The sequence below is a fragment of the Syngnathus floridae genome, chromosome 15 (genome assembly GCF_059516105.1).
Source record: "Syngnathus floridae isolate MCC-2025c chromosome 15, RoL_Sflo_1.0, whole genome shotgun sequence".
Lineage (NCBI taxonomy): Eukaryota > Metazoa > Chordata > Actinopteri > Syngnathiformes > Syngnathidae > Syngnathus > Syngnathus floridae.
This window is the reverse complement of record NC_142427.1, coordinates 5,654,353-5,673,469: the sequence shown is the minus strand read 5'-3', so window position 1 is coordinate 5,673,469 and position 19,117 is coordinate 5,654,353. Positions and strand designations below refer to the sequence as shown.

General features: G+C 40.5%; 1 protein-coding gene and 1 long non-coding RNA gene across 2 annotated transcripts in view; both read right to left on the bottom strand.

Moving 5' to 3' along the window:
• zbtb20 (zinc finger and BTB domain containing 20) overlaps positions 1–308 on the bottom strand; it is a 30,014-nt gene extending 29,706 nt beyond the window's left edge. Inside the window, exon 1 of the mRNA XM_088398589.1 lies at positions 96–308. The gene's annotated coding sequence lies outside the window, so the exon portion shown is untranslated. The remainder of the gene's footprint in view (positions 1–95) is intronic.
• A 9,157-nt stretch (positions 309–9,465) lies between these two features.
• The window catches only part of LOC148386050 (uncharacterized), a 32,337-nt gene continuing 22,685 nt past the window's right edge, over positions 9,466–19,117 (bottom strand). Inside the window, exon 5 of the long non-coding RNA XR_015863113.1 lies at positions 9,466–10,514. This is a non-coding gene — a long non-coding RNA (uncharacterized LOC148386050). The remainder of the gene's footprint in view (positions 10,515–19,117) is intronic.

The window sequence follows — 19,117 nt, the reverse complement described above, 5'->3', positions numbered from 1 at the left end:
GGAACCCGTCACACATATAGGAAAATCCCTCTCTCCAATGCAAATTTCCGTCCGACCCCTTTACTTAGTTACTTCCAAAAAAATCCTTGTCTTACCTCCACTTCGAAGCTCGCTGCCCCTTGCAAAAAGTGGCATGGATCTTCCCCCACGACAATGTCTGAGCTAGAAGATGTCTAACGTGTCCCTTTCACTTTGTTTCATTTCTCACTTCCATCTTCTTTTCATCTCATCAATAAACACACGCTGCAGCCTACCTTCATAGAAGCAGCTCGCTTCAAATGTGCCCTCCCATTTTTTAACTATACATCGGGTACTTTGAGAGGGGTGGGGGGTGGTGGAGGGTGGGGGTGCAGGCACGCCTTTTCACTTAAAGCTGCCATTGGGGGAGAACAGTGCACCGTCTTGGGTTGCTCGTCACTTATTGAGCCCCCCACGGAAGAGAGAGAGGGGAGCGAGAGAGGCTCCATTATGTGCAAGCAGTGGGAGTAGTTATAGTACTACTACTAGTGGTAGTAATGTGCCTCCTACTCGTTGAAGAGCCACAATATTTACAAATAGAAACCGCGGCGGTGACATGTCGGGCTGTAAACACGTATGGTAAACCTCACTTTGAAATCGTCACGTATGCGTGTTTGGTGCACAAAAAATAAGGAACTCGTGCTGAGAGAATCAACCGCGTCCACAAATGTGAATGAACTCTCATATATCTTCCCCTCTCTCTTCCTCCTCCGCCTCCCTCGTCTGTCACAAGGACCGCGGAGGAGCCCATCATGTGTCCATCACGCGACACAACTTCCTATTGGACGCTGACGATGTCACTCGGTAACTCGCCTCCCGGTTGGTTGGAACCGCCGCCAATCGCGCGCTGGGCACCAAACAAGCTAGATTGTCTGCCGTGTCTTCCACTTTCTACGCATTTCTATTTTCTCATTTATTTATTTTTTAACGTCCCGAGCTGACCTCGAGTTTGGGAGCAGGGGGGAACAAACGGTGCCGGTTCGCCCGGCCAATCAGATTTGGTAGAGGGATTGCTTTTTTTTCCTTCCTCGTGTTGTTTTTTTTTCTCTTCTTCCAATGCCTTGAGATAGATTTGGCTGGCACAGAATGAAGCAAATGGGTCATGTGGGACCGACCCCCCCGGACCCCCCTTAATGTCCCCCCTCCCTCGCTGTCTAGACAGTGACAGGTGTGCGTGTGTGCGCGCACACGCGTGTCTGTAGTCCACATCAGAATAATGAAGCACGCGGTGGGTCGTATTCGATAATGATCGTGTATTATTCATGTGTGAAAAGCGTGCCGTGGATGGCCGCGGAGACGTATCAAGCAAAGCATCGCCTCATCTTGGGAAAAAAGGAAAGAAAAGAAAGGGGGGGGGGAACGTTTCCTGACAAGGAGGTCAGCTAAGGTTACGCGCGTGCAGCGCGCCTCGTCTCCACATAAGCATCGCGAGTGTTCGTGTAATGGCGGCATGTTTGAAAAAGAAAAAGAGCCACTCTTCCAACAAATTCAACAAGTACCAACGGAAAGGTAGAAGAGGCGAGCTTTCAGACAATCGCCATCTCCGAGCTGTGCTGCCAGAATGTGGGGAGACCTCCGTTCAGGATGTTGGTTGCGTGTGCGCGTCAGCGCGCGCTGGGCTATGCGCGCCCTCTGCAGGCCTCGGATATGGCTCCGCGCCACGGGTTCAACGGAGGACAAGCCTCCCGCCACTGCTTTGACCTACATCATTACGTGCAAGAGAAACGCCCTCATGAAACTGACTTCAGCCACTTTTCTACTTTAGTAAAGCTATAAACGCCTAGGGAAACAACAACAAAAACCCATTAGATTTATTTGATATTTGTGATTGCCTTTCGTTACTTTTCTACTTTCATAAACCTACTAATTCAATTAACAACTTTGTTCAAATCTGTGGTTTTGAAACTGTAAAATGCAATGCTTTGCGCTCTGACCATTCAAATACAGCAAAGTAGTAGGCCTAAGTGTTCATCAAAATGAAATTTAATTAATAAACAGTAAAAAGCTATATCATAGAGGTTCAACATTAACAGTACTCAAATACCAAAAAAACTGCCACTAATTCACTCAAAACTGTATTGCACATAAAAGTTAAATTAAAAATGGTATTTGATTGAATTACATACATTTTTAAAAAAAAGTTCTTAAAGAATAATTACAAATGCTTGTGCCTAAAAGTTAAACACAACCGAACAGTAATATAGCATTCTTTTAAAATAAATTACACTGTAAAATGTTTTAAAGAGGTTCCATGCACAGCTTCAGGCTTCATTCTAATACTGTATGATTGATTGCATTTCTCATATTAAAAAAAATTAATTTGTATTTAATTCAGTAATTATTTCCCATATAATATATTTTTCTAAAGGTATTGGTTGCTATGGACTGTTAAAAGATGTACATTATACATATGTATACCAAAACTTAAAGCATGTTTTTTTAGCCACATGCCACAGATTTTAGCCACATGCCAAAGCATGTGTGTGTGTGTGTGTGTGTGTGTGTCAGTTAAAACTGCTTGGCCAAAATGAAGATAATTAAAACAACAGTTACTGGTGACTTTTGCATAGCACTGGGCTGTATGCAAATTTCTAATGTAACTATTTTATTTACCAAATATGTATGGAAAAAGCTTGAATTATAGAATCTTTAAATTTGATTTCAAGGGTGTTTAGTATTAGCTTTATTTGCACAAGCTTTAATAGTTAAGATTGGAGCATTAGAGTTGTTAATATTAGTTGCATGTATGGTTCAAAGCAGTGTCTTTGTCAAGGTGTGGCTGACTGAGAAGAAAAAAAAAAAGTCCGGTAACTGATAACTTCCACGGTCTTCCTAAAGTTTGCAGAACGTATTGAAATGGGATTTTTCTTTTAATTTACATTTGTGCACCTCTCTATTGATGTTTTGAAATTTTAAGGATCCAAAGTACTTTTTCACCCACACAATTTCAATAATGATTCTCCTCTCAGCTATATTTTTCCACCTACCTAACCTTGACAGCCGAACCTGTTATTGTGTTATAAATACATTTTCACAGAGATAAAGAAAGGCGAGGGAAAAGAAAAGAATAAATTATACCTGATACATTCTTCATTGATTCTCTCATCAGTAAAGACCAGAGTCCTTATTAAAAAAAAAAGCTGTTAACCTTAAGGAAACCTTAAGGAAACCCATGCATGTGTGCAAACTTTGTTGTAACACTTGAGTTTCCAGAACTGCAGGTCAAGCAACATCTGTGGATAGAGCCAACAGAGGGCAGCAGTTGGATTTGTCCTCTCATGTTTTTGTACATTCATTCAAGTGACCTTTGGCATTTTTGTGGAAATATAAAACAGACTTTTACTCACAAGCAATTTGGCTGAAATATTTAAATAAAATTCAGGAAATTATTAAAGTTCCATGAACTTTGAAATGTGCGATGTGTCACAGTGTTATTAGTCAGGTCAGGCTGCTGATTGTTTCCCTTCTCTCCTTTTTGATTTAAAACATTAATCTGTGAATGGCCGCGGGTTTTTAATTTTACAGGGTCGAGACAACTCATTACAAACCAAATGCCAACCTGCAATGTTCAAACTTGTTTGGAACAAATGAGATTAGCTGTGATTCAATTAACAGTGGAATTAGAAATGTTATTACCAAGCCTAACTTTTACAGAGTCATTTATTTCATATTCGGAATCCAATAGGTAGAAATTGAAAGGGAATATACGCACATACAAAATGACACACATTTTGGCAACAAGTGGGCCAATCCAAATATTTTTTCCAAGGTCCAAGTCTATTGCAGATGAATAGAGTACATATTAAATGACATACCACAAAAAAAACTCATATTAAATGACATACCACAAAAACGCTCCAAATGTGGGAAAGTGATGGACATTTTTTTATCCTGGCTCAACAATGTCTTGAGTGCCTCAGGTGTCTGAATGGTCGGACAAACAGTGATCCAAAATGTTTTCTTTTGATTGTGGTTCCAGTATGCTAAAAGCTGTGACAAAGTACACGCCATAAAAATAAGAAAGAATGGAAAGTATATTATAAAGTTAGCTATTTAATACTTACGTGAAAAGACTCCCAGACACATGCATTAAGTTTTATTCTTTTTATGTTTTAATAAAGAATTGTAACAGTGGCCTCCAATTGCATTTAGGAGGGCCCGTCAGCTGCTTCATATAGATTTTTTTTGTAATTGTTTTGCCCCATAAATTAAAGTATATCACTTTTTTTCTGGGGTGTTCCTCAGGGATCAGTCTTAGAGCCCATGTTTTTAAGCTCTATGCTTGAAAACTGAAATATTAATTGTAACAGTATATAAATTAATAGCTTTTTTGAGACACTTACTAAAAATGTTTTAAAAACCTATTTGTTAAATTCACTTTTCTTTTAGCTAGCACTTATTTAGTGGACATCAAGAAAACACACATACGCACGCACGCGCACACGCATGCACAAACATACACACACAGACACACACATACACACACACACATCTACTCTGTCAAAAGTGTTATTAATAAAACATACTTATTTATCTAATTAACCAAACAACATGAAAAAATCACCAGCCTGGCTTTGAAGCTTCATTTATCTTTATCCCTCCTCTGTCATTGCTGTTGATTGACAGCCGTACTTATTATATTATACATGAATCTTGACTGAACTCAGATATAAACACTACATGTGACATTATAGGGCATTTCAATTTTGCTTGCAAAACAGCTAGCAGCGACAAAATTCCGCTATATGCGCCAACTACTACAACCACAAAAAAGCAATCCGTAATGTGAGGAGGCCAACAACATGTACTCATATTTGTATATTTGTTGTTGAGATATATTAAAGTTAAAATAGCAAGTAAACCAAAGCTTGCAACATTTTGCAAAAGGCTTCTCATCTTCTAAACACACTCACAGAACACAAGCGCACAAAAGAACACAACTTTGCTCTCTTTTGGGTTCTTTCTGGTATTTTGGTTTTAATTTGTCAATTACCGGTCCTAAAATAACTTGGGTGGCAGTGCACAGTGACAACATTGGTATTACATGTTACACTCAATCTAACAAGATGTGATCACAGACGTGGTAGATGTGACAGAGTAAAAGGCCTCCTCACATGACTGCCAAATATTTTTTTGGGGGGTGCTGGGGCACCACTTTGTTGTTGAATCTCCAAAAAAACTATATTTTATTTTGTGCTGTGTTTCATGTGTGACTGAGGCTTGTGTTTTTCCACAACATTTGAGGATTTTAGACAATGATCAAAACCAAGCAATAAGTCAAGATTGCTTTGTCCCCCTTTTTATTGTGTTCAGACAATTGGGCACAGCTTTCAACATTCTTGACAGTTTCTGTACTGCAAATGAGTGATGTCAAAATCCAGCGTGTGTTCTGGTGTTGTCCGATTTTATTTAATTTTTGGAATGCAAATCACCACATTATCCAAGTTAACCAATGGGAACATCTATCAAATATCAGCTTTAATTTCATAATTTGGAATTCTTCCCCTGGAAATATAATAATAACCATAAAAAGTGCACTCACCTCACCACCCCATTACCAAAGATGTAATAATACTCATTAAATGGAAATTCCTATTGTTCACCTCTCTCAGACACAATTTAGTTTGGAGATTGGAGTTTTCTCCTCTCCTCTTAAAGGATGACTTTCACTTATTGTGGCTCATTGGGGAAATTATGGAAAACTTATTTTTTTCTACTAGGTTGAAAGAATAAAATGACCCTTTGTCCTACACCATTTCCATTTTATTTCTCTTTTTTTTATCTTTTCGCTGCAAATATTAATACTGTTTCGTCTCTTTGTTATTTAAAAAAAAAATCTTTTTCAAATACAAACCTTGCATCTTTAAATAGAGATGAACTGCACAGAGCCTATAACTGCCCAAACATAATGAAAACTGAAAATGTTGTTCTTGAAGAACATTTTCACGTTCTGATAGCTGTTATTGCTTCACGTCAGTACGGCTCAGGCTGGGTCGACGCTACAATAATCTTAAAATTGATCAAAGATGACAAGTTCAACCCCCTCCCCCCCCAAAAGGCATGTTCAGTCTAGTTGAAATGAGCTGGCACAGTGCTGTCTTTTGTGTCCAAGTGGTATAAATGATTAATAGGTTTCTTTTGCTTGTCTTTTCAGTGCCCAAGCCTCCCTGGCTGTGTCAGTTGTCTAGCTGAGATAAGAATATTGTGGCCTCCTGTCTACCTCATGATTCATACTTCATCTCAAAATGATGTTTTGGAAAATTTGAGCAGATGAAAGTGTTTTATTTGACCTGCAACAGGCAGCTTTACTCTTATACACATGACACACAGTAACCTCGATATTTGGGACTGGAAAAAAAAAAGGATTTCATTAATAGCTTTTTAGAGCTGTGTGCAGTGTGTGTCAACAAAATGAGCTGAAATTCTGTTTGGCTGACTTTGCCTACCTTGACAATCTTGTAACATGTGGAATTTTGTTTAAAATGGATAAAAATCCATAATCATTGAGGGCATTTGTTGACTGAATGAGCATAGTGGTAACAAGTTGACATGCTGAATGACCAGAGAAATAGCTTCATCAACTTGAATTCCCATTGAGTTAACTGGAAAATGTGAGCAGGAATGTACATTTTTGGCTTATTCATCAAACTGGGCACACAATTACCCTTTCCAAAGCAAGAATATGACTGATATGACCTTGTTTTAACAGCTTTTCATTCTTTTAAAAACATTCATAGGTGCACGACGAATAAATTAATGCAGTGTGGGTACATGGAGCAAAGATGACATGTATTTGTTGGAAATGGAAAATACTTGTGGCTACTGCTGAGTGAAAGATGTTCCCCCAAATAATGATTTCTATTTCTGCACAAGGCCTGTCCTTGACTACACGAGGAACCTTTATCATAATAAAATGAAGCAATTCCAGCCTACTGGTGCATTGTCTATAAAGTATTCACAACAAGCTGCTCAATTCAATTTTTGCAATTTGATATTCTTCATAAACTGAATGCTTTATTAGCTCAATAGGACCTCCCTCCCGCCCTCAAAGGAAACAAAAAAGTATTTCACTGTGAGGCTATTCACATCCTGTTTGGAATATGTTACATAGTGTACATGCTGTCCTTCACTTTCCACAGCGTTGTCCTTCACTTTCTACAGCGTTTATCTTCAATAGGGCTCCAGTTTGTCTCATTCCAGTCGGAGAGCACATAACAAGTATATTTGCACTTAATAACTTCCAAAAGAAAGCATGTTTCCATGGCGTCTTATGAGCACACGGGATCTGTCTCATGCAGGTACAGTATACACATGTGCTGATATCATCCGATAATGGCCTCAAGGGACAACCGTGCTTACAGGTCACACCCAAAATGTACACTTGGATTTTTTTTCATATAGCAAAAATAGCGCCTGCAACTTCTTTATATTGGCATGATTATGATACGCAGGTTTCACAAGTCAAATCTAACATTTGTCCTGTTTTGCATGCCTCATTTTTCGGTTTCACTGGGTTTGAACTATTTAAACACAAATGAAGACAAACACATGTTGCTTTAACAAGCACGGTCTTATGACTGTGAACTGAACATGTTGCACATCCTCCAACCCCCTCAAATAACTAACGCACAGGCGCATCCATGTGCAGGCTTTAGGAATGCAATGAACCCATTGACCCTAGTACGTTGTGTATCTTGCCACGAACAACTGGAGGACAAGTCTACACTAGGAGGCGGCGTTCAACTCCACGTCATATTCCCATAATGCCAAAAACAACTCAACAACTTCCATTTTTATGGCACTCATAAAAACAAACAAGAAAGAAAAAAGGACAAGTGTTCACCAGAAGATGGCGTTCAACTCCAAGTAATTGTCCCATAAGTTCAACCACATCTCAGACATATTTTAATGGCGCTCCTTGGGAAAAAAATACATAAATTAAAATACAAGAGGAATGCATGACAATCGGCTACATACTCATAATCCATTGTTGATCCTGTTGAGTTCATCCCTAAAGTTTTTGACAGAGTTGAAGTCAGGGTCCCTGACATCAAACTCATCCAACTCTGACAAATACTGTTAAGAATTTGAAAAAAAGGGGAATGCTGCCCTCCAGCGGTCACTTGGCAAAGCCTTTTTTGTCAATCTCATCTGCCACACGAGGTTAGATGTTTTTTTTAATGTATTTACTTTATTACATTATTTATTGGGCATATAATTAGAAACGTCTCTCTGTGTCATAAAAGGAAAAATGATTACATTTGCATGGAAATTCTTCCCTATACTATTCTTTGATTGCTCAGTTGCACCACATGTTAGCAGCCTTTTAATGAAACCAAAGTAAAAGCATGCTCCCATGCAAACCGAAACTAGAAACAAGATATCAGGTGACATTATAAATATCCCTCTGAAAAGAAACACTGCGCCAGCCGAATGCAAAATATTACTTTTGGGACATATTTAAAGGCTAAAATCTGGCCTGCAGCCGATTTCCACAGGAAGTCACATATGGTGCTTAGCAACACCTGCACGACTTCTTGCCAAGTGCTTGTGACATCCACGCAGCAATTCTGCAAACCCAGTCCTCCACCCCACTCAAACTGAGGCCCTAAATGATGCCAAAAAAAGTCTCACTCCGTCATGCACTGCATAGATAGAAACCTGTCTGTGGGTGTCTCGTCCTTGATGACTCAGAATCGCTTTTCTTTTATGTCATTGAAAAGGTTTTCTCTTTTTTTTTTTTTACTTGCGAGAAAAACAAAAGACTCAGAGGAAAAACCATTTAAAGCTATGAATGTGTCAAATGTCAAATGAGTCGGAAATAAAGCATTGAAATCTTGTTATGACAGTGCATCTGAGTCAAACTATTGTCATTATGTCATTACGTTGTTTGCAGGCCCAACCCAGCAGCCTCTTAAAAAAATTAAACTTTAAACAATAATTACGTGTTGTAGAAACACTTCATTCCAAATAAGGTCCTTTACTGGGGTAACAGACTTGGTGTGCCCAAAATGAGTGTGGCACCAAGGACTTGCCATGTCCACACATTATGGATGTATACACGCATAACAATTACTGGTGCATCTGATAGGCTTCAGCAATAACATTTACATACATTTAAATGATTCTGAATCTATTTGGGGAAAAAAAAATCACTTTTGGCAGACTGGTTTATATTTAGATTCATTTGTATCTAAGTGAGACATATTTCAGAGGAAGTGTCAAAGACAGTCAGGTGTGACGGAAGAACAAACAAATTAAACATCTCAGATCTTCTGCAGTGATGGAATGATAGGCAATGACTATTTTATGTTAATATCAGACCTCACATATTGGCTAAAATGTTGTATTACATTATATTACTATATATGCTATGATATGATATATTATATTATTATTTTATATTATATTATATCTAATTATTATATCTAATTATATTATATCTTATTATATTATATCTTATTATATCTTATTATAATATATTTATTTAGATCTTATATAAATTGAAACAATATCATATATATTGAAACAATTTACTATTTCTATCTTATTTTATAACTTGAAACAATATTATATCTATTTATATCTTATTATATTATTCAACTATATAATAACAATCAAATGTGAGCTGATTATCCATTTACAGTATGTGGTATCCACAGTCATAATGGCCCCCTGAGGAAAACACTAACTACATGGGAAACCATAATTACAGTGTGGCACGCAACGAAAATGAGTTTGACACTGCCGATTTATCGTATTCAATTCAATTAACATGCGTGTTTTGCGGCCATATTTTTTTCAAGGGTGCTCATCAATATAAAAAGCTATTTGATACAAATGTTCAAATCATTGGCATATACTTGGATGTTAAATATTTCATTTCTACTGCAGTTTTAATGAGGTGATGAAGAACCTACATTGAACAAATACAGTAAATGTTTCGCTGACAAATTACGGGTTTCATTGCTGATTGTTTAAAAGCACAACACTTGCAAATTACAAGGTTGTTGTTCATTCATAGCCAGCTTTCTCTGTATTTAAAGTTAGAAGCTCAATTTTCTCAGAAATAAACTGTAAATAAATAAAGAAGCACTGCATTGCATATTTTGTGCATAATAAATTGAGTTGTCGGAGGGCATTACAGGTTGGAGGGACTTCTTAAATGTTATGTGGCAGTAAAATCTCACGATAAGTGAGAATCGCTAATGCCAGTCCAACCCTATTAAGATGCTACACAAACATTTTGTTTTCATCAGTTGAGCACAAAGTCAAAAAGGTGACACTGACATGTCACACAGCAGGTATGAACTTTAAAGGGATGAAGTTAGATGTCTTAACATGCTCAGCATTTGCGGAGGTTCCACGTTTCTTGATGCGTGAGTGTATTTATAACACCGGCCATCTGTAGAACGTGGCCATCTGTAGATGGAATGGAGGAGTCGCTCATTGTTGGGTTGTACTTTTTCAATCCAATGCCCGTGTGACGCTTCACCCTGGGGAGTAAAATGTGTGTTCATCATCCAGAATTGCTTGATTGCTGTACCACTGCTCCAGCATTGTGGGGAGTGAGTGGAGGGGGCTGGATTTGTACTTAATTATAGAACTGGTGATGCAAAGACAGTTAAGCAAACATTCCCCTTTTACACAACCACGAGTGGTACAGTCCAACATCTTAAAGGCAGAGCGCATGTACAGCTGACTACATGCATGAGTACATGTACAGCATCAGCAGTCCTTATTAATATTTACTTCAGTGTCCTGGTATTTTTATTTATTTATTTATTTTTTGCCTTTTAAAGAATTTCCAAGGCAGTGGAAAGTGCATATGCTCATTCTAACACATGTCACACAGATGTTTAAATATACCTGCCTATTGAGACTACAAAAAATGTAGCACATACTAGATATGACAACACCAAGCTTACCATGTTACCATGGCAACAATTGCACCAGGCAACAGCTGCTGAGTGTTGAAACAAGCAGAAGAAAAAAAAACCTTTAAGAAGCCATCTCAGTTTCAATCCAGTTCTATAGGTTGCTCTGTTTCATGTTTGCTTTTCTTCGCCAATGCACATGTAATTCACACTCTCCTCCTCAACACATTTTCTCGCGGTCTAATTCCTTCTGTCTTCAAACACACACACACACACACATATAAATATATATATATATGACACGCGCGCGTGCACGCACACACCCACTCGCCAGCTCTCTCTCCTTAGCTGTCCCCTCCCTCGCTTCTTCCTCCTCCATCCGCACTCCGCTGTCTTATTCTGTTTCTCTTTTTCCGTTCCTTTCCACAGTGTGGCTTCCCCTCTCATTTTTTTGAATCCCCACCATCTCCATCATCACTCCATCTCTTTCCACATTCACACCGCCCCCCCTTTTCGCCCAAGAAGAGCGGATGTGCCCTCACCTTGCCGCCTCGCCTCCACTTTCTCTCTCATACAAAATTCCGAGAGCAGCCTCTCTCTGTCTTTCTCCACTCACTCTCTCCGTTTCCCTGTGGCCCTCCCCCTCCCTTTTCATGTTTCCCCCTCCCTCCATCCTCTCTTTCCCTCGCTGGTTCGGTTAGTCAAAGAAGAGATCCACAGAAGGAGAGAAAAGGGGGGGAACGGCAGGACGAGAGCGAGAGTGCAGGAGTGGGGCAGGCTGGGGAGCGGGGTGCGGGGCTCTCAGCCCTCTGTCGTGGGGGGTTGGGGGGGTTGAAACACACCCCAATATTTCTTACTAAATACCATGGACTGCCTCTGCATTGTGACTACAAAGGTAAGCTTCTTCATGGTACTCATGCATGTGTGTGAAAGCCACAGCTGTATTTGTATTGTACACACAAGAGAGGGAAGTGCTCATTTTTCCACGCTCCCACAATTATACAACACACTTCCTCATTGTGTGTGTGTTTTTTTGGGATAAAAGGAGCGGTGCTTTGCATTTCTCCCACTCTGGATGACCCTCACTCACATCTCCCACGCTCTGTGTCATGCTTTCTGAGCTGCCAACCTGCGTGGAGATAATAAAAGTGGTTTCTTTGGGGGGTGGGGGGGGGGATAAGCGATGCTTTGTGTCACATTGGAACTGCAGCAAGTCAGTGAGAGTCCACATTGGAAGCTACTCTGCTCTGCATGCTAATCTCAAGCGTCCAGCAGCTTCATCTCTTACCTGGCCACCACACAGCTTCTCTTAATGTCACACACACATGCTCGCCGTCTTGTCATCGTGAAAGGCAGACCCCAAAATATCCTGACATGATTTTAAAAAAAAAAAAAAAAAAGAAAAAAAAAAGAAGCAGGTGTGTGCCGATGTGAGTTGGATTAAAGTGAGAGGTGGACATAGAGGGACACCTGGATGCACTTTCCGACCGGAAGTGACGACACACTCACACACCAGCCAGTTAGGGGATGCATGTAGTCTAGCAACCAAAGCTTTCGCATGGATTACATAAATTTGCGCTTAAATTCATTTGACTCCCAGTTTCCTTGGCAACAGGGATTGTTGGTCACCTAAACATAGATAAGTAGGTGCAGTCACGCAGCGAGGCTGTATTGGACCAAGTGGAACTCTTATGTAAAAGGGTATTATTCACATTTTTGTCTAATTGTACCAATGGAAAGTAACAAGTTAACGTAACACGAGATCAACCAGATATGTGGCTTTATCTCTGCGAGCGTTCGCCTGCTTTGTGAGTGACTCACTGGAAAGCAAAACACCTTATTAAGCAAAAGGGCACAGTTGGTAAGCGAAGATATTTCCTCAGACATGCGATCAAAGTGAGAAAAGACTTAGTATAAAGCCGGCAAGACAACCTCACACTCTGCAAGGGATTGTGAGACAGATGGTCACTTTAAAAAAGCAAAAGAAAAGCTCCCTTTAACACCAAGCCAGGTCGGTTCCCATCTTTATGATGGCCGGATTTCTACTTTTCTGCTGTTAGTGGTCACAGAATATCCAAACCTTGCCACCACTTTTCAACACATGATTGTTGGAGTAGCACTCACAATTCATATGTGTATGTTGCCGATACAATCTTTGCTGACAGGGCGATGGAAAAGTCACTTTCATGAAAAAAAAAGTAAGACGGCAAGATGTGTTCTATGAGCATGACAATATCTACAGGTAGAGTGATTGGTGTGCATGTCAGAAATGAAATAATCAAATAAAAACAGTAAATACAATGGCACTGCAACTTATACTGCATTGTAAACCACAAAATTATTCATTTTTATTCAGACAGGCAAACCAGATAAAGCCACAGTTTAAACTATGTTAACAGTGACCACAGTATTGCTGTTTCAGGCCACTGTGGCCAAAACCGGACGGGTGTGAGACAGAACAGATGGACGGGCTGGGCAACCGTGACAGGCTGGGATTGCTGTGGATACTCAGAGAGATCTTTAAATTGTCAAAACATTTGCCATGTCAGTCACGGTCCAGATGAGAAATGGCCGTAGAAAAACAAAACAAAACAAAACATAATGACATTAATCATGGGGTAATTGTATTTCCTCACGTGAGTGAGTGAGTGAGTGAGTGAGTGAGTGAGTGAGTGAGTGAGTGAGTGAGTGAGTGAGTGAGTGAGTGAGTGAGTGAGTGAGTGAGTGAGTGAGTGAGTGAGTGAGTGAGTGAGTGAGTGAGTGAGTGAGTCTACTGTGCCGTATATAGGTAACACTCTTTTGTATGCTTTGTACAACAGTTGGATGAGTGAGTTATTTTTTGACAGAAGTGAAAATTTTATCAAGTATCAGTATAGCCTAAATATCTCTACTGGCGCTGACGTCGACTCTTCGAGCCAAAGTCCGGCAGGGGATCTGATTTTGACTAACCCCAAAAGTACTCCAAAACTCCGCATCATCTGTTTCACCCTTCACACAAAAGTTCCCATAAGCCACAGGTGTCAAACTCAAGGCCCGGGGCCCCAGATACAGCCCGCCACATCATTTTATGTGGCCTGCGAAGACAAATCATGCATCAAATTTGTGTATCATTACTAGAATTGCAAATTGTCTTCACTTTTAATAATATATATTTTTTAAATATTTGACCAGTTTTTACTCGTCTGATTTGAAAACGAGTTATTTGTCAGTTAGTTTTGTAGCTTTTACTGTATATAATATGAGGTGCTCATACATTTATTTGGGTTGAAAGTCATAATGGCCCTCCGAAAGAAGCTATGATGACAATGCGGTCCGTGAAAAAAATGAGTTTGACACCCCTGTTATAAGCCTTCAAAAGTCCGGGATGCCCCATCAAAGTTACTTTGACATGCACCAGAAAACTTAGCAAGACTCAAAGCACTCTATGTTTTGGTTGCCGTGACTGTTCGGAGGAAATGTGATTAACAGCCAATGAAGCGTTTGATTCTGTGGCCATAGCTACTCAACCTGACATAACGCGTGACAGATGCGTGCCAGAAAAAACAGAAGATGCAAGCGCATTAAACTTTAATGGCAACTGGCTGCATTGCAGGTGAGCCGTGCCATCGTGAACCAGAGCTTGCCAACGCATAAGGCGCACAAGGTTTGGCCGTGCCGAGGTGACGACATAGTCACTCGAGGAGTGACATCAGATAGAGACGGGCTCTTAAAAATTGGTTGGCCGGAATGACACGGATTGATGTCACTGAAACTCGTCGTATTTCCAAGAAGAGTTTTCACTGTGTAACTTCAGTGAAAAGTATAAATTTATAAAAGCATAAAAGAACGTGATGGCAGAATATACAATAGTTTGATTTTACAGAAAGGTTAAATATGAAGAGCACTCAGAACCGCTCATTAGAAAGAAAAGCCAGTATTACTAGCATATGATTTGGAGTGGTTCTTTTCTAATACGGCTTTTATTAGACATCAATCAAGTATCTGCCTACCATCAAAAAGACGACAAAAAGATGACAATGAATAAAAAGGATTTCTTCATATGGTTAGATGCTGAAGCAACTCAAGTCCGGAATGGCTCACTGGGGCGTTTTGACTCCCATTTACGTCATTTTCACTCCTGAGTGCTGCACTGGACTTTAAAAAAAAAAAAGCTTATGTAATTTTCTGCTGCTTCCTACACTAGAATCTTAAGAGAAAATAAATAATGAATTGGAAATCAATGTATCACACGGACGAGGCATTATGTAACACTTGAGAGCGTATCAGCGTGCTGAGACGTCACAGGATTTAGATTCGGTTTGGAGCTTGACGATACCTTTGAATCTCCCCCATCGCCGAGCACTTGGTCAGAGAACAATCGGATATTGGCGAGGATGTCGGAGACAAGATGGCGTTTGATAGAAAATAGTAAAGAAGTGTTTCTCCATCTGCCACTCATCATATTTTGATTAATGCTGCTGTCCTGCTCGTCACCCTGTACTTATACGTTGCCAGTTCACTCTTCTCACTTTCAGCCTCCTTCACCGCTCCGGCCCCCCCACTTTCATGTGCTCTCCATACTCCGGACTCCCCCTTGACCTACTTTAGAGCACTTTTCGAGGCCTCTCTTGTTAGTGCTTCTTCATATCAATTATACATTTGATAGCATGTAGTTGATGTCAGCAGCTACATGCGCTTCGTGCTCGCTTCATGCTCGCGCCATGCTGGCTCGCTTAAGGCCGCCACCTCCTGCAGTACACGCGCGAGCCGAGTTCATAAAACAGCCCGTATGAAAGCGGGTCAGGATTAGTGACCGTGGAAAAAGCTCATGTGATCTTCGCTCAAGGGCACGAGCAACCTTGCATCCACGAGTCCTTCGCATGCAACTGCCGAGACACCGATCCCGTCAAGTTGCTCCCTGGGCGCAGGGAGAAGATAGCAGGCAAGGCGCAGCGCACATCTGATGCCATGACTGCACGGCTCAGAGGTCTTCTTTTGTCTTCAGTACATACTGCAACACTCACCCACACACTTAAACAAGCCACGCACGCACTCAGTGCTCAGTCTGGATAGGGACTTGAGTTCACGTCTGGGAAAAGTTGCCAGCTTTAATTAAAAAAAAAAAAAAGGGCACACTTTTCTGTACGGCACTACTTGTGACAGTAATCTTGCATAGTAATCTTGCACCTACAACTACACCCCCATTCCACCCCCCTAAATTATGGCCCAATTCCGAATTAAATGACCTCGGCTGTACTGTAATCATCTACACGTACATCAATCTCTTTGTTACATCTGTTTGAAGGCCCACCTTGTATTATACCTCGTCCCGTCAATATTTATTACTGCATGTTGCTGATGAGCCCCTCGACTAATTTAATGATCCGCACCTCCATCAGGGGGCCCATTTTGCAAAGAGGTTATTAACAGTTTGTCTAAGGCGCATGTCAGAAAGTCTGTTAGGCATCTCAGTCGAATGAAGAAGTCGTCTTCTTACTCTTACCATTTCTCTTGATTGACATGAATGCTTGGGAGCTCCTTACAATAGATTGCTGATTATTTGTTGTCATCTTGAAGGGGGCGTGGTTCATCCACCATCAGGGTGGTTTGTGTGAATGAAATATGAAAAGATTAATAGTATAAACATGCTAATCATGGGCAGACTGGGGACTTAAAGGCAAGTTCTTGACTCGAAACAATCAAATGTGGTCCGATGAGTAATAAATCAGAACTGGGATCTGAGGTCAGCCAGGGTCAAGCTTAAAATAGGTCCTCATGTAGTATAATTTTAGTAGTGAATACAATCGAAACCTAACGTAAATGCGAATATGTGTAAAAAGAGGTGGACACGACATGAGCAATTTCGGTTTTATTTTTAGCAGTTTTGAAAATGGTGCACAACGGCACCCAGTGGTCAGTTTGTAAATCACAAGCGTCCGTGACAACGTGGATAAGGCAAAGTGACAAATTTATGCTGCCTGTGTCATTCATGCATGCAACACTTTGCTGCATTACAGGAGTTGATATCCTGAACTGTGTCAGCACATTCTGCACAACGCCCTTCACTTATTTCAAACCATGGCTACAAACTGTAAGCATGACTTACTCATTCGCATAAAATAATACCCTTTAAATTAAAAGCTGAATAATTCAATAATATAGCAAGAGCCCTAACACACAAACTCAAAAATAATGTGCAATTGCACATATTGGTGGGTTTTGTTTGTCTCTGGCTTTGTATCTCCATGTTCCTCTAGTAGGTGATGTCAGTTGCCTAGCAACCACGCAATCAGGGCCCGATTGTTGCCATGACAACATGGCGAGGTATCATCATGGACAGAATAGAGATGAAAGAAGGAGGGGAGGGGGAGGAGAGCGAGAGAGAGAGAGAGCGAGGCATGCCTGCCATTGAAGGGTGTTGATAGTATGAAGCCCACAGTGCGCAGGTAGGAGTCTGACCTCTGTGTAGGCGGTGGCCTAGACCGCTCATGAATGCAGAGAGGAGAAAATTCATATTTGGTGTATGCTTGCGCAGAGTTAGACTCTCCTCAAAGAAGAGCACAGATGGAAATGTCACCATGTGCTTCACTTGTCTTTCATCACAGATGCAAAAGCAGAACTCCGTGTCTCACTGAGGGTTTTGGGCCGAACCTCCGTAGGTGTCATAACCCATCCGTCACCCATAATTAGTCAGCTGTGAATAGGTCATGGTGCATTTATTGTGTTTACGCATCCTCTCAACTTTGTTTTGTGTTTAATTTGGTCATGACGCACGGTGATGGTGTTTGAGAGGGTAACAAAACTGCCTCAAAACAAAAGACAGGACACTTAATTGCAGTCTGTTAACAACAAAGAGACACTTATTGTACATTGGTTATTTATAAAATTACATACTCTGTAAGGCGAGCTCAAGCTACCACCACTCTTTATACGGATCTATGAATATCTGAGCCACTGATGAACTTCTGCCATTTATAAGCAGTAAACATTCAAGTTAAAAGTATAAAAATAAAAAGAATGCACTAACAACGTCACTGCCGGTGTAATGGTTCATTTGCATGACTTCTATTCAGGCAGCGTGGGTTAAGTCCCCATTCAGTGAAGGTGTCAACGTAAGTGTGAATGGTTCTCAGTGATTAACACTCAAATTCTCTGTGAATCTGTACAGGATAAGTGGCGTGCAAAATGGATGGATATATAATTAGGTACGGTTTCCTGTTTAACAAAAAAGGGGAAAAACTGTACTGGCAAAAATGGAGTTTACCAAGCAATATACAGTGATCCCTTGCTACTTCGCGTTTCGTTTATCGCAGCTTCACTACATCGCGGATTTTTTTTTCCAAATTAAAAAACTATTTAAAAGTCAAAATAAAACTTCTAAATTGAGGAAACATGTGTCTAACCTTTAGGACAATGTAGTATTGCTCCAAATGTTCGTTTACATTCCTTTAGCAGTCCGTTTTCGCGTGTTCGCACGATCGCGAATTAGCATCTTTACGCTAACTCGTTACGCTGTCCAATACTTCTTGTTGGTGATCGTACTTCGTGGATTTCACTTATCCCGGGTGGTTTTTGAAACCAATTATCCGCGATAAATGAGGGATTACTGTAGTTTGGTTTAGTTCAGTATAGTACAGTAGGCTTAAAGTAGGTTGCATTATTTTACAGGTCAGTTAATTCCATAAAAACAATCATATATGCACAAACAGTTTTGAGACCTGTCAATACTGCGATGGAGCGGTCAAGAGTGGAACTCGACACGCTGCAGTCCATTGATTGGTTAAGGGGAAATGTCACATTCATGCACCTACAAGAATTGAGGCATGACGCCAAGACTCATAGCTTGTCACGCTGCACTGATTAATGCAGGGGCGTAGAAAAATGATAGGAGCAAATTGTTTAGGATCATCATACTTAATTATTTTGGAAGATGTATGTACAGTATTGGAGGTTATGTAGACAAAGTTATTCCATGGACGCACACACGCGCACAGAGAAGATCAAACGAAATGATAGATTTGCGTTAGTGTGTGTCTCCATGTCTGATTGGTTCCCCTCCCTCAGCGTGAGGCAGTGACAAACATTATATTCTGAGTCACAGCTGGAGCAGGCTTCCATTCCACTAAATTCACACCCAAATGTCCAACACCAACAACTCGGGCATCCAGGAAAACTCTCTCTTCTCATCTACTACGATACGACATCCCCCCCCTTCCCCTTTCCTCTCTCCCCCCGTACCCGTC